Genomic DNA, 16,265 nt, shown 5'->3' on the forward strand with positions numbered 1-16,265 from the left:
TTTTTTTTAATCTTAAATTAATTTAACTAATCATATTTTACAGCAACATTTAGTTGGAATGGACAGTATGCAAAATATTTTCTTGAATTTATTATCGTAGAACAAAATGAAAAATGTTTAACCGAGAAAGAATTTACTTTATTCCTTTTATTCTCAGCTGAAAGGTTTCGCCAAATTTGTTTAGGGTTATAGTTTTGGTATTGTGCGAGCAAAGTAGCCTTGGCGAGATTTCGCGTTTTTAGTTAAACTATTTTTAATTTTTATCATGGGTGGAATGAAATGATAGTAAGATTACAGAATTCGATAAGTAAAAAGAAATAATGGTCAATCAACTGAAAAGAAAACTACCACCATATATAAACTGTGAGTACGCATTTTATTTATTTTGTTCTGAGTGAATTTGAATAAATATCAGTTTTTCAATTCGATGAAAAAAAAACGAACTTAACAACATTGACTGGACACTTTTCCTTAACCTAATTCCACATAAATGATTTAAATAACCTTTGTTACTACAGTATCCTACGGAAATAGACAGTATGCAAATAAATTTTCTTGAAAATATTTATCGCAGAACAGATTGAAAAATCCAGAAAGAACGTTAAGAATTTGAACAATAAAAAATAAAAGTTCGCCAAAAATCTGTTTATAGGGTTATGGTTTTAAAATTGTGTGAAAGAATAATGTATCTTGACAAGATTTCGCATATCAGGTAAATCATTTCCATGACGAATGAATTAAATGCATGATTTCTTTGGATATCCAATCATATAGTCATAGAAATAAATTATCTAGTGTTAAACGTTACTCTTGACAGTCTGCCACGTATGTGCACTATGTGACAAAAATGTCAACAAATGCCGGGAATGTCACGAAACTGAACTTAATATGTACTAATGTATAGAAAAAACGGTACAAAATGAAAATGCCGTTCGAAGCGAACCAAAAATTTATGAATTCCGAATTCAACATCGTGAAAATGGCTGCTTCAGAACAACTTACTGTGTGTTCTGCATTAATTGTTTACTTTCGTAATACTTTTTGGTTTCTAATCTCTTTCTATATGGGTCAGAATAACCAAAAGACTTTGAAAAATCTTTTCAAATGAATAAAGCGAAAAAATCATACATAGGAACAAAAATCACAACACTTTTAGCATTTTCTTCGTTACCACATGCGTTTGTTTTAGTTTTCAATTCCGCCGTTAGACAGTGACTGCAGTGCCCCCTATAGTTCGTTGGAGTTGCGAATATCGGAAACGGCTCTAACGATTTCGGTGAAATTTTGGATTTAATTGTAGTTTAGCATTCTAAGTTCATCTACATCAGTGTTTTTTTTGTAAAAACGCGATTTTTTACAAAAAACAGTTTTTTAATATAAAGTCTAATTAAGTTAAGCCTTGAAGTAAACTGTGAATTGACGCATCAGGCAGGCGATTTGCAACCATAACAATGAAAATTTGTCTCTTCTCGCTATAAAATTTTAATCTTGCTTAGGGTTGCCAGGCTTGGCTGATATTGGCCACTTTGGCTAATTTCAAACACACTTGGCTGTGTTGAATCTCCTTTTTAGTTTCTTTTGGCGAGAAAATATCTCGCCAGTTTTTACAGCAAACCTAAGTTTCAGTTTAAATTGAAAGATTGCTTTAGGTTTTGTTGATTTGATTGATGTGGATTTTGAAGGGAGCCGCTGGCCCTTGTAATACCAGCATAAACCATTCCTATGGTTTTAATTTTATTGTGTTTTATGTTAATAAAAGTTAGTTTTGTTTTAGTTGATGGTTGTAATGTGGTTACTTGTGTAACATTTTGACAAAATGAACAGAATTACGAAGAATTTTCAAACCTGCAAAAAGTGGAACTGCTGAGTTCTTTTACTGGCGTCCGCGACAGGATTTGATATTGTGATCATCTGAATCTGAAAAGTCTTGAAATTTACACAGGTAAGCTCAGTTTATTATTATACCTGTTGTAAATATTGCATTGAATGAAAATGACAAGTACATTAGAAATCCTAAAGAAGAAACGCGGAGGTTTAAGAACACAGACTTCAAAACTGTGTAACAAAATAGATACAGCACTAGAAAGTGAGGAAATCGCAGCAGAGAAGAAAATTGATCTTTTAAGTATTTATAAAGACCAATTAATTGAAAAGTACGACTGCTTGAAAAAATTAAATTCGGATATCCAAGATCTGACTGCCGAGTCAGAATTTGAAAATGAAATAGAAACTTCTGAACATTATAGCGAAAGAATAATAGAATTTCGGTACAAGATTACTAAGTTTTTAAATGAACGTGCTGCTGAAAGTCAAAAGGAATTGTTTGAGTCATCAATCTCGAAAGATGAAAGTAATTCTCAATCCTTCAAAATTGAGCGTTGTATGAAACTTCCTAAACTTACCATACATAAGTTTTATGGGGACAGCAGTTGCTGGTTGGAATTTTGGGGCCAATTTTCTAATGCCATTGATAAAAACAAAAGTTTATCTCCTATCGACAAATTTTCATATTTGAAATCTCTACTTGGTGGCAGCGCTTATAATGCTGTTGCTGGATTTTCACTTACGGCAGAAAATTACAAATCAGCTGTAGATTTGTTGAAAAACAGATATGGTAGAAATGATTTAGTCATTAATGCGCATATGAGTAAGCTGTTAAATTTAAAACCAGTGAAAAATTCCTATCACATAAGGGACTTAAGGGAACTTTATGATAATGTTGAAGTTCAAATTCGAAATTTAAACTCCCTCGGTGTTACATCCGGTAGTTACGGACACTTGCTTGCACCTATTTTATTGAAATTAATTCCAACTGAAATGGCCCTGGATTTCAATCGTAAACGGTCAAGTATGCCAGATATGGACATCGATGAACTTCTAACATTTTTAAAAAATGAAGTTCAATCTCGAGAAGCAACAATTCATCTGCAGAATTCTGAAAAATATTCTTCAAGTAGTAAAAAAGAAAAAAATAAACAGCTGACTAGTAATTACAAATGGGATATTCCCACGACTTCTACATTAACTACAAATTCAAAAAGTGTTTGTATATTTTGCGATTCAACAGAACATGATTCGAAATCATGCAAGTCGAAGCCTATTTCTGAAAAACGTGAAAAATTGCGGAAGACTGGGCGATGTTATGTTTGTTTTCGTAAATATCACCTATCCTCAAATTGCAAATTTAAAACTGAGAGCTGCAAAATATGCAATGGTAACTTTCATCACACATCAATTTGTACCAATAAAACTTTCAAACCCGCAAATGTAAACAGAGATACTGGGGGAGAATCAATTATTACTTCAGTTTCTCATTGTCGGAAAAATATTACTAATGTAAATACTAAAGAGGTAATTTTGCAAACTTCATGCGTTAAGGTGGAATCTGATTCGAATTCTAAATTGTCTTTAATTCTTTATGACACGGGAAGTCAAAAAACTTATGTCACAGAAAATTTAATTTCGGAATTAAAACCTCCAGTTTTAAGGCAAGAAAGACTTCAGATATTTTCATTTGGAGCTTTTAAACCGCAAATTAAAAATTTTGATGTCGTTGAGTTAAAGTTATCTCATGTAGATGATAAATCGCGTTGTATTCATATTGAAGCGTTAGTAACACATGTGATTTCGAGTGTTAGTATTCACTCCCCACCAATTAGCAAAGAAGTTATGACTAAACTAGTGTCATACAAGTTTTCGAGTTGTGATAACGTAGGTGGTTCTCAAATCGAGTTATTAATTGGTGCGGATTATTTTTACCAAATCTGTTATGGTCCGGTTGAAAAGTTAACAAAATCACTCTTTCTGTGTGATAGTTTGTTGGGGTACTCGCTTTGCGGTTTTGTAGAGGATGGGTCAATGAAAGGGGAAAGAAAATCTGTTTGTAGTTTCTCAGTCGTAAGTAGCAAGCTAAGCCCTGATAATGAGCTCGAAAGCTTAAGATTTTTGTGGGAATTGGAATCACTCGGGATTATGCAATCTAGGGAAAATGTTTCAGAAGTAGAAAAGGAAATAATTGATAAATTTGAATCTAACTTAAAGTTTGTAAATAACAGATACGAAACTTATTTATTATGGAAGGAAGATAAGTCTAAAGTTGCGAATAATTTCAGAATTGCAAGAAATCGCTTTGACGATTTAAGTAGAAAACTTGAAAGGGACATTAATTTATTTGATAGTTATAAAGCTATTGTTTTGGAACAGGAACGTAATGGGGTTATAGAACCATGCTCTGATTCAAAAATCGAAAATAGTTATTTCATGCCTCATAGACCAGTAGTAAGAGAGGATAAGGTAACCTCTAAAGTTAGAATGGTGTTTGATGCTTCTTCAAAGGAGAAACATTTAAATTCTTTGAATGATTGTTTATTCCCCGGACCTAATCTTAATCCAAACGTTCTTGATATAATACTTAGTTTTAGGAAACATAATGTTGCATTTTGCGCCGATTTAGAAAAGGCTTTTTTGCAAATTGGAATTGCGGAAGAGGACAGGAATTACTTGAAATTTATATGGTTTAGTAACGAAAGGGGTGAATTAAAATTTATGAGATTTTCGAGGGCGGCTTTTGGGGTAAGCTGTTCCCCCTTTATTTTGGCTTCTACGATCAAGCACCATATTAAAAAATATGAAAATCATCCCCAAGTAGTTAATATTTTGGATTCATCCATTTATGTAGATGATTTGATATCTGGTGCGAAATCTGATAAAGAAGTGTATTACATATCATCGACAGCTTCAGATATTTTTAAAGAAGCTGGAATGAATTTGCGGAAATTTAATACTAATTCCGTAAAACTTCGAAAAATGTGGGAAGAAAAGGGAATGTGTGAAACAGCTGAACTTCGTAATGATACCTTAAAGATCTTGGGTTTACTATGGAATACCAATTCTGATAGCTTGCATTTTGACGTTCCAGACTTTCGCGAGGATTGTAAAATCAATCCTTCAAAACGCGTTGTTTTGAAAACTGTTCTAAAGATATTTGATCCTCTTGGAATTCTTTTACCATTTACTGTTAGGATGAAAAGTTTGTTGCAAGAAACTTGGCAGCGAGGTATAGGATGGGACGAAAACTTACCTAATGATCTAAAATACGAGTGGGAAAGTTGGTGTTCAGAAATTGATCATTTACCCAAGTTTGAGATACCTCGTAAATATTTTCCGGGGGGTTTAGAAAATTTTGATACCATAGAACTTCACATTTTTTCTGATGCAAGTCCTAAGGCTTATGGTGCTGTTGCATATTTTCGATGTGCCAAAAATGATAATGAAATTCGGACCAGTCTTGTTTGGGCAAAATGTAGGGTTTCCCCTATAAAACGTTTGACAATCCCTCGCCTCGAACTTATGGGTGCGATAATAGCTGCTAGGATGTGCAAATATTTAAAAACTGTTTTTAGTTCTCATGTTTTAGATGTCCATATTTGGTCAGATTCCATTGTCGCGCTACATTGGATAAAGGGTTCACCGATACACTGGAAGCCATTTGTGGCAAATAGGGTAGAAGAAATACAGTCTTTGACTAACCCCAGAATTTGGAATTTTACTCCAGGGAAAGCCAATCCTGGAGATTTGTTGACCAGAGGGGAAAGTTTAACTAGTCTTGTAGAAAATACATTATGGTTTGAAGGTCCAGATTGGTTATCAATGCCTAAAGAAAGGTGGCCGAAGCATGACATTCTTCCCAGCAATAATGATTATTTGATTGAAAAGAGGTCCAAATTAAATTCTATTCAGCTTTCCTGCAATGTTAAATTACTTACAGAACCATTGCTGGATTTAGGAAAATTTAGTAAACTTAATCATGTATACAACATCACCGCTTGGATTTTCAGATTCCTTAATAACATTAATAAGAAAAAGACTAAGCTGTCAGGTGAGCTTACTACTGCAGAAATTACAAAATCGGAAAAATATTGGTTAAAGTTAACTCAACAAACTGTGTTCACTCTTGAGATTGAAGAACTGAAACGGGAAGAACCTATCAATAAAAATTCTCCTTTATACAATTTAAACCCTAAATTGGATGAAGATGGTTTATTATATTTATCGGGAAGACTTCGCTTATCTGATCTGCCTCTAAGGGAAAAAAATCCTTGGATACTCCCGGGCGGGGAACAATTCACCAAACTGCTAATTCTTCAGGCCCATGAAAAAGTTTATCATTATGGAGTAGCCACAACCTTGGCGCATCTTCGAGAAACATATTACATCATCAAAGGAAGGAAATATGTTAAATCTGTGCTGAAATCTTGCATTATTTGCAAAAGATTTAAAGTTAGACCTGGCAAAGAAGAAATTGCTCCTTTACCGAAGGATAGGATAATTGAATCACCCCCATTTGAGACCTGTGCTGTTGATTTCGCCGGGCCCTATTTTCATCAAAACTAAATCGGGCCCGGAAAAAGCTTACATTGTGCTCTTCACCTGTGGAGTTACTAGAGCTGTTCATCTGGAAGTAGCATCTGACCTCAGCACTGAAACCTTCATCTTAGCTTTCAAAAGATTTGTTTCACGTAGAGGACTCTGTAAAATTGTATACAGTGATAATGCCAAGACCTTTATCAAAACTGATAGTTTACTGAAGGAGATTTGGAGTAAGATTTCCAAAGCTGAGGTTCAACAGTATTTTACTAAAAACCGAATTGTGTGGAAATTTATTGTACCTAGAGCCAGCTGGTGGGGTGGGTTTTGGGAGCGCATGGTGCGTTCTGTCAAAACGCCCTTGAAGAAAGTTTTAGGACGATCTTGCTTGAGCTATGAAGAGATTCAAACCACTCTCACTGAGATCGAAGCTGTTATAAATGGAAGACCTTTAACTTACGTGTATGATGAAATTAACGAGCCATTTCCCCTAACTCCTTCTCATTTTCTGATAGGCAAGCGCCCAAATTTCTTTCCTGATATTCCTTCTGTGGCAGAACCAAAATCCAACAAAAAGACCCTCACGAAATTATTGAGATACAGAGATCAAATTTTAAACCATTTCTGGAAGCGTTGGAGAACGGAGTACTTACTGGAACTTCGATCTGCAAATCGCATCGTTCCAATAGATACTCCTACAAAATTCAAAATTGGAGACGTGGTTATAGTTCATGAAGACAAGGTTCCAAAACACATGTGGAAAATAGGAGTTGTTAAAGACCTTTTTTTCGGCAGAGACTCTAAAGTTAGATCTTGTGCTGTTCGAACGCCTTCAGGCGTTGTGAGGAGACCTATTCAATTACTGTATAATTTAGAACTTGATATTGAGTCAGTGACTCAGTAAAAAAAATCTTCCGCATAAAAATGTCATTTCTGTTTACTTTTAAATTGAACTTTATGTTATTTCATGTCTAATTCAGACTGTTATATATTTTAGTTAGCTGTTATTCATTTGAAGTTTACACCAAGTTTGTAAGTAAGTTAATTTGTTTAATTGCTATTATGTTAAAAAAAAAAAGTTAAATATTTGAATTTTGCTGAACATTTAAATTGTTCATCCTGGGGGAGTGTGTTGAATCTCCTTTTTAGTTTCTTTTGGCGAGAAAATATCTCGCCAGTTTTTACAGCAAACCTAAGTTTCAGTTTAAATTGAAAGATTGCTTTAGGTTTTGTTGATTTGATTGATGTGGATTTTGAAGGGAGCCGCTGGCCCTTGTAATACCAGCATGAACCATTCCTATGGTTTTAATTTTATTGTGTTTTATGTTAATAAAAGTTAGTTTTGTTTTAGTTGATGGTTGTAATGTGGTTACTTGTGTAACATTTTGACAAAATGAACAGAATTACGAAGAATTTTCAAACCTGCAAAAAGTGGAACTGCTGAGTTCTTTTAGGCTGAAAACAAATTCAAAAGCATTGTGTAAGTCGATGTAAAACTGTTTTCTTTTTTAAGTGAAACTATTGCTTGACCGTCCTATTTTATTTTATTTATTTATTTTCTTTTAAACTTCAAATAGTTTAACATGTTTTTTAAATTTCGCATCTAAATTTTATTTCGAAGAAACGTATGTCTTGAGACTGTTTATGTTTTGTTAAGACAGTTGTTATCATTTGTTGGAATGGTTTGTGGATCATCAGTTTTGATGGATATCATGCCGTATGTAGCATTTTCTGGCGTAAAGTGACCAACTACACTAAAAGTACTTGTTCAAAAAGAAAATCTCGATTGGGATAAAATCCTGAAACGCATCATAGTATGAAAGGAAGTATTCGGTTAAAAACCGTTTTCACCATAACATAACTGGTTCCAAGGTCAAAATATATTAATTCATGACAAGAAAATTGTATAGTGGAAACAAATGTAACAGATAGTTTAAAGAAAAATGTTGATTTAATTACATTCAGAATCTTCTTTGTTTGGTACTTTAGTGTTATAAGAAGGTCGAGTACTTAATATTTTGTTAACGTGAAGCTTTTAAAGTATATTTGGAAAAGTATTGAACCTTAAAAAAACACGAGTTGACAAAAAATAATTCTTTTAAAGCCGAGCGAGGCTCGGTCGTCCAGGTACTGTGAAATAATGCATGCAATATATTAACTCAGTTTACCATTCTTCGGAGCTTATGAAATAATGGATGCAATGTATTAACTCAGTATAATTTTGTGATTAACGGAAAATGCAAAGGTTAAATACTGAATATCGCTTAAGCTCATATAAATAATAGCCGATGATCGAGTAACCCGCGTGTTTCAACAATGAAACTCGTGCCACGGCATGATAATTTGATAATAAGTTTTGGTAATGTTTAACATGTAAGGAAAGACTTGATTGTGACAAGACTGAACTCGATCCGGTAACTTAACTGTTTTACTGGTAAGACTCATTTCAGGGAAATGAAAAAACGAAAAAGCGGTCAACAATGAACGCTATCTACTGGAGTTAGGTTTAATCCACTGGAGTTAGGGTTAAAATTTCAAATAAGAAAATTTTCAAATAGCCAAACAGGCAATTGCTTCGTTCAAATGTAGATGAGTTGAAGCAATTTTCACCCGTCATAATAACGGGCGACTTTCTAGTTTTCTAAATAAAATTCAGAAGTACTAAACTTTAAAAATTAATTCTTTTTAATTGTAAAATTTAATGAAAATGTTGGCAATGGTAAAGTTTTGTTCCATACCAGAAATTATTTTGCAGTAATTCGTTTCATGGATTTGTTTGAAATTGTGTAATTTACAATGCACTATAATGTCAAACTTTTCAAAGCCTGTCACAGGCCGTACACTATTCTTGGACGTTGAGTCAGCTTTTAAAAGTTACTGAGGGAGAAAGCATACATACATGGGGGTCATCCTTCAAAAAGTGTAACTTTTCTGTCACACGCCTTTTACAGTATAAACTTTAAGGAACAATTCATTTAACAATGATTTTTAATTTCATCAAAAATATATCTATTTAAATCTGCCAACAATTTTTTAACAATAATTATTATTTTAGTGTATTTTTGGTTCACAACATGTGAATTCTCACCTCCGTGGCATGTCACACACCTTCTGTGTCTGTTTATGTTGCTTAATAACTTGTTCAATTAAAAGTATCTACTTATTTATTATTCCTTTCACAAGTGTCTCAAATACTAGGAGTCATATCACACAATAAATTATCACCTCCGTTACACAAAATGCCATTCCTCATTAACACGTGGTAGTAATTAGTGATGTTCTGGATATCCGTATCCGTATCCGCGGATATCCGAGGGAAAATAAAGATCTGTATCCGTATCCGTATCCGCTACTTTTTTGACGGATCTGAAACGGATCTTTTCTATTCTAAAAATTCTTAAATATTTGAATAAAAGACTCTTAAATTCCGTTTAAATTAAGTTTTATTCCCTATTTAAATTATAAGGTATCATTTCAGAAGCTAATTTGTACCCCCCGTTGCAAAAAGAAACGAGTAATAAGTTTTAAAAGTGTATCTGTGTGTCTATTCGTGGCATCGAACCGATTTTGATAGTTATTTTTTCGTTCAAAAGGTGAGTTGATCGAAAGTGTTCTTCGCTTGGCCTCATTTTTGCAGAACTTTAATTACTGGAAATTTTAATAAAAACCGACTTAACTTTTTTCAGAATTACGGTAGTAAAAACTTACCCGTGCGTTAAAAATATTGGTCCCAAATTAAAAGAACAAAGTTTTCTGCGTTTGATATTTGTTTGGAACTTCCAAATTATATACAGTAAAAGGTATAATTTTGTTAAGGAAATTTTAAATGTAATTCAAAGCCTTTATACGCTTGATCAGTAGCTATTTCATAGTCGGATAAGGAGAAAAAGCTCAACGATTTAAAATTTCTATCCGCTGTCAGTTCATATTTGTTAACAATGTGTGTTCCGACCCGCGAAATTCATCTCAATATCAGGTCGGCCCTCTGGGACATGTTTTTTTTTTTTTTAATTTTTAGTTTAATATTAGTTTCTGTTATGTTCTTCATATTGGTTTTTCTCGGCATTCTTCAAAAAAAGTGAGACTAAATTCTCTATTTACTGTTTGTAAAGGTGTTCCCGGCTCTGTTATTCTGTCGGTCGGAGTAAGTTGGGTAGATTGTGTCAGTGCTGCATTTATGTTGAAATCAAATGCGAAAAAATATTTCTAGTCTGTCCAGTAGCAACTTTACACTCTTGCTCCTGTATTCTACATCTGCCGAGCAAGCTAGAAATTATTTTTCACATTCCATTTAAACATTGATGCAGCGTTGACCCGTTCGTTCCAACTCTCCCTCAATTTTAACAGAGATTTCTTTAAAGAGAATAAATCATTGTCTTGATTATATTTTCGCCTTAGATGACATTTTTTGAATAAGCAATGTTATTATTCTGACGGGAATACCTTCCGCAACAAATTAAACACTTGTATAGTAGAACTAGCATTCCCGTACCCGGCATCGCTCTGGTAATGGAATTAGCAGGGTTTAACAGTGCTTGGTGCACCTAGTTTCGAAAATCCCCTATAATAATTACTTATTACCTATAATTTTTTCTAATTTTGGAGGATCCCGGGGTCCCTGGACTCCTTATATATATGCCCTTGTCCTTAACCGATCTTTAACTTTTATTAACGATCCTTTTAAAGTATTGATTATCTTTGCAAACACAGGTTATCCACATTTTATTGATATACCTATGTTTAAGCAAGAACTTCTTTGTATACAACATTTTTAGTTTTTTTTTCTGGTGCTAAAATTATTAAGCTGCTTGATGAACTGACTTTGTAGCAAGCTACATGAAATTAACCGTGTAAAAAAAAAAGGTCTTCTATTAAATCGGTTCCTGCTACTTTTAATGTCTGTCCTTGTGACTTATTAATGGTTATTGCAAAGCAAACTTTAACAGGAAACTGCACTCTTCTAAATTCAAAAGGATAGTCCGCCTGTGATGATGTTCTTAAAAACTTCGTTTCTAGCTTTGAAAAAATGAAAGCAATAGACAGAAACATTATGATTTTACTTGAGAAAAGCCTCGAAGAATCACGTGAGAAACAAAAACAATATCAAATTTATAGTTCGCTATCGACCAAAAGTTGAGATGAAGTACTGAATAATGATTTGAATGGAGGAAAGCCTTCGAAAATAAGGGATTTGAATTTCAATGACAGGTTTTTAATTTCGCAGAAATTAAGGGGTTTTAGTTAATTTCTCCCGAACTAATTGAGATTTCGAAAAATCCTTTCTTAGTGGTTACTTTCGTAATCATGCGGACATGTCTGCCAAATTTCAAGTCTGAAGCTTCAGCGGTTTCGGCTGTGCGTTGATATATATATATATATATATATATATGTTATCTCAGGACATTGATTTTTATATATTAGGATTGGGTAAAAAAATATTGAGATCCGTATCCGTATCCGCGGATCTTGACACTAATGATCCGGATCCGGATCCGTATCCGCGGATCTATTTTTTTGACGATCCGGCACATCACTAGTAGTAATGGCATCAAATTTTATTTTCCATGATGCAATTGAGTCCCTTTTTTTATTTTCAACCATAGTTAAAGTTGTGAGATTTTTGTCGAAAACCAAGAAGATAGATTTTGTTTTAAAAACTTGGTGTGGTTATTCCGTCTTCTCACCTACGTGAACTTGAATTTCAGGGATGTAAATTAATGCAAAAAAAAAAAAAAAATGAACATGTTTTCATATGCTTTAATGTGCAGATTGTAGCAACGAAGAAAAAAAAATATTTCCATGAAAAATGTATCTATAAGGCGTATATTAATGGAAAATTCCTCACCTCCATGACGGACCTTATCAATGTCATTATTTCTGAGGTGAAAATAAATGATGGAGGGGAAATACGTCAATCTTAGGTATTCTACCAAAATTATAAATTGCCGGTATGTTCTCAAATTTACTATTTTTTAACACACATTTGAACTAAAAGGATAATTACTAATTAAGCCGTACTTTAATTAAGAGAGATTAATTAGATTTCCACTATTCATTAAAATAGCGGATTGTTTGCACAATTAACAAAACTACTAACTTTGATATTAAATTGGCCTCGATTTTTAAACCTTAAAAGTTTTTTCTTTTTCTTTTTTTTATTTCTGGTGCAAGGCATTATTTTATTTTTATTTTTTTATTTATGAGTAAAATAACTAGAACTTAGCTGGGCCATTGTTTATGATTACTTCTAGTAGGTAACACTTTCATGTAAGAATGGGAAAAAATGAAACAAAAGGTTTCGAAATAGAAAAATATTTACGTTCAAAAGTCACATTTTGTGGACGGTAACCCACATATAAATTTCTGCTGGAATTTTACATTACATTCTTGCTTTATCGTACGTTTTAATGTATAACTTCCACCAGTTAATTTTTTTTGAAGAAAAGTGAACCTTGAGGTGTACAAATGACTAAAAAATGCAAAATTTCTTAGTCATTTGTACATTATTTTTTGTAATTTTTCTCTGTGACTCCATTAATCGGAGGCAAATACATTAATTCAAAAGGACTGGGACCACAAAAAATGTCCCTTATTTGGAGGTGACCCTTAAAAGAAGTAGGGGAATATGAAGCAAAGTGAAATGTTTACTCCGCTTTTAGCGCCACTTACCTAGTAAAATTTTAACTATGTAGTAGCATATGTAGCCTATTCCAGTCAAGAAAAAATTATCCCTGAAAATCAAATCATATGATAATACAAACAATTTTCAAAACTTGCAATATTTTGTTGTAAGTCAAAAATTATGTCGATATTATAAAATGGCAAAGTTCTTGTAATTAACATTTTAACTATTGATTGAGACCTCCTAATAGACGGTGCAGTATTTCTTTAACTAATATTTAGCTTATTTGTATTTTTAATATTTTTCACAATTAGTTTTGGGCATGTAGGACAAAGTGAAATATTTCATTTCGTTTTTGGATTCAATCATTTATTAAATCATAAACGTATTCATTTATTGACTAAATTATTTGCATTCCTTCATTTAATTTCCTCATTAATTCATTCATTCACTTATATTTTCTTATTAATTCAGTATTTTATTCACTCATATTTTCCCAATGTATTAATTAATTAATTAATTTATTAGTTTATCGATCCGTTATCTTTTACTTAATTCAAGCATCCTTTTATTTGCTCATTAATTTGTACAAAAATAGTTTTCACAATCGAGTCCAAAATATTTCATTTTTCACTTTAAATAAAAAGTGAAAAAGTTCCACTTTTTTTTGAAGAAACAGTTTTACTGCCAAAAAAAAAAAAAAACATTTAATGCAAGTTTTATTACAAAATGCCATGTTCTTTCCTCTGCAATTTTCAAAACAAAATTTCCAATTAGTTCATTTTGAAAAAGCTCAGTCATTTTCATCATTTTTCTTTGCCCCGCATTCCCCCACTTCTGTATATCTTCCGCGATGAAACTGTAAGTGCAAATTCATTGCTTAGTACTTACGTACTAAAAAATAAATTTGCACCTACAGTAAACAATAATGCATGACCGGCTTTGAAACTATGCAACAAAGAGATCTTTAAAGCATAACCAACCCATGCAAGTTCTGCATAAATTTAACTTGCCATAAGTAGGCTTGCCAGATTTCTGAAATGTTCAACCGGGACACCGGAATGCCCCCCCCCCCCCCCAGCATTGTGATGATTCAAAAGTGTATGACCCCTGGCTGGCTTTTGGAGCATTTTATAGGGCAGTTCATTCTCAATGCTATAAGTGAATGGTTAAAAAATGAACCTTAAACAAGGGTAATAAAAAAATGACACAAGCTGATAAATTAAAAAAAATTACTTCTTGCATGTTAATATTTACAAGCTATTTTAGTAAGAAGAAACGCTTTGAGTGAGGAGAAAAAAATTTAACATTACTTACATTTGTTTTTCATGGGTTCGTTTTATAGTCTTTTTTGGTTTGAATCTTGTTGTAAAAATCCTCACAAACTAATCCGATATTAATTTTCAAATCAACGTTACACAAGACAAAGTAATTATCCTAGAACATCCTTCCTATTAATTATTTTTAGAATCTTTTGGTCATCTGTAACCAAATTTATCTTTTTCCGGGACATGAAATAAGCTGGCCGGGACACCCGGATTTTGTCCGAAAACCGGGACTGTCCCGGTCAAACCGGGATGTCTGGCAAGCCTAAAGCAGCTACCAAGTCGTTTTGAAGACTTATTTAAGACTAGTGGTACCCGCACGGCTTTGCCCGTAATAGAAAAATTAATAGGTCTTTTGGTTCGCCTGTATATTTACAAATAATGTGTGGTGAATTTTCTCGCCAATTGGCTTGTACCCATGTTACGGTTCCACGTTATGATAATTTCGTATCTCACCAATTGGGCTTGTGCCCATGTTACGGTTCTACGTTATGATAATTTCGTAATTTACACGTCCATCTTATATTTTTGTTCTTAAAATTGGAATAGAAAAAAAGAACCACATCGAATTTTCGAAAAATCGGTGCACACCCCCATGCTAAAACTAACCTTGTGTCAAATTTCATGAAAATCGGCCGAACGGTCTAGGCGCTAAAAGCGTCACAGAGATCCTGACAGACAGACTTTCAGCTTTATTATTAGTAAAGATAAAGAAAAGCAAATATTCTCAAAATTAAAATTCATCACTAAAAGTAAGAGACTTCATTTAATTCTACAATGAGAAATGCCACAATAAAAAAATTTCTCGTCGCGAAAACCCATGATTCAGTAGTTTTAAGTAACTAAAACTATTTTACAAACCGCAGACATCTGACGACGCCATTTTCCACGTTCTTCGTTCAACGAACTCGGGAACAATAGAATATGAGTAAACTATTATTATGTAAAAGAATAAACAAAATGGCTCCTTTGAGTACACCGAAAGTCCAGTCTTAGTTTTTTCGTAAGTAACGTTAATAATTAGTTATTTGCTTTTACGAACGTTGAAAGCGAGTATCTTTGAAGAAAAAACGTAAACAAGTGTTTCTGAGAGTTCATTAAAGGTTTTGCTGTTGTAAAAAGACCATCACCTAGTAATTGAAATAGCGCTCGAACACGCGAGGAAAAAGATGGCTGATGAAGCTGTCGGTTTGAGACAATAAAATTTTTTTTTGCTTTCGATGAAAATCATCTGTTAATCAGTTCGTGACCACAGCTTAGTGTAAATCATCGGATCAATTCCGTTCCTTTTCAATTATTAGTTTGTTCGTCCAGTTCTTGAAAGAGAATTTATTATAGCTTGAGAATATTTTTATCGTTTTGTATGTTTCGAGAGTTTTTTTTTTTTTTTTAAGTAATTTTTGTAAATAAAAAGCGGTGAAATTGTTCTAAAAAGAAGTAATAAATTTGTTCTAAAAAGACAAATTCGTGTTGTAAAATTTTTATTTTAAGTCGTTTCATCAAATAAGTTTCGTGTTCATTAATAATGATACGTGTTTTGTTAATGAAACTCATGTACCAATTACAAAAAAACAACCTCCACAGTAGATTGTACATTTAACCATACAGCTGTCATTTTCTTAGTTACAATAAATTAGGGAACCATTATAGAACTTCACTATCATTATTCTTTTATCATTAAAACAATTTTACAATTGTTTCATATTGCGCTCCGAAAAACTAAATTTCATTGCACACTTGGTAAATAATATTTAGCTCAAAAAAAAAAAAAAAAAAAAAAAACTTAAATGAAAGAATCTAAGGAGAAAAATTAAATTAATTAAAGTTTAAAAAGCAAAATAAACAAAAAAAAAATCAAAATTACATTTTATAGAAAAGCAATATTCTTTCGAGAAGGTTTAGAAATTAAATGATTATTAATTGTGCCAAGAAAAACATTCAGGTTTGTTTCG

The sequence above is a fragment of the Uloborus diversus genome, chromosome 4 (assembly GCF_026930045.1).
Source record: "Uloborus diversus isolate 005 chromosome 4, Udiv.v.3.1, whole genome shotgun sequence".
Lineage (NCBI taxonomy): Eukaryota > Metazoa > Arthropoda > Arachnida > Araneae > Uloboridae > Uloborus > Uloborus diversus.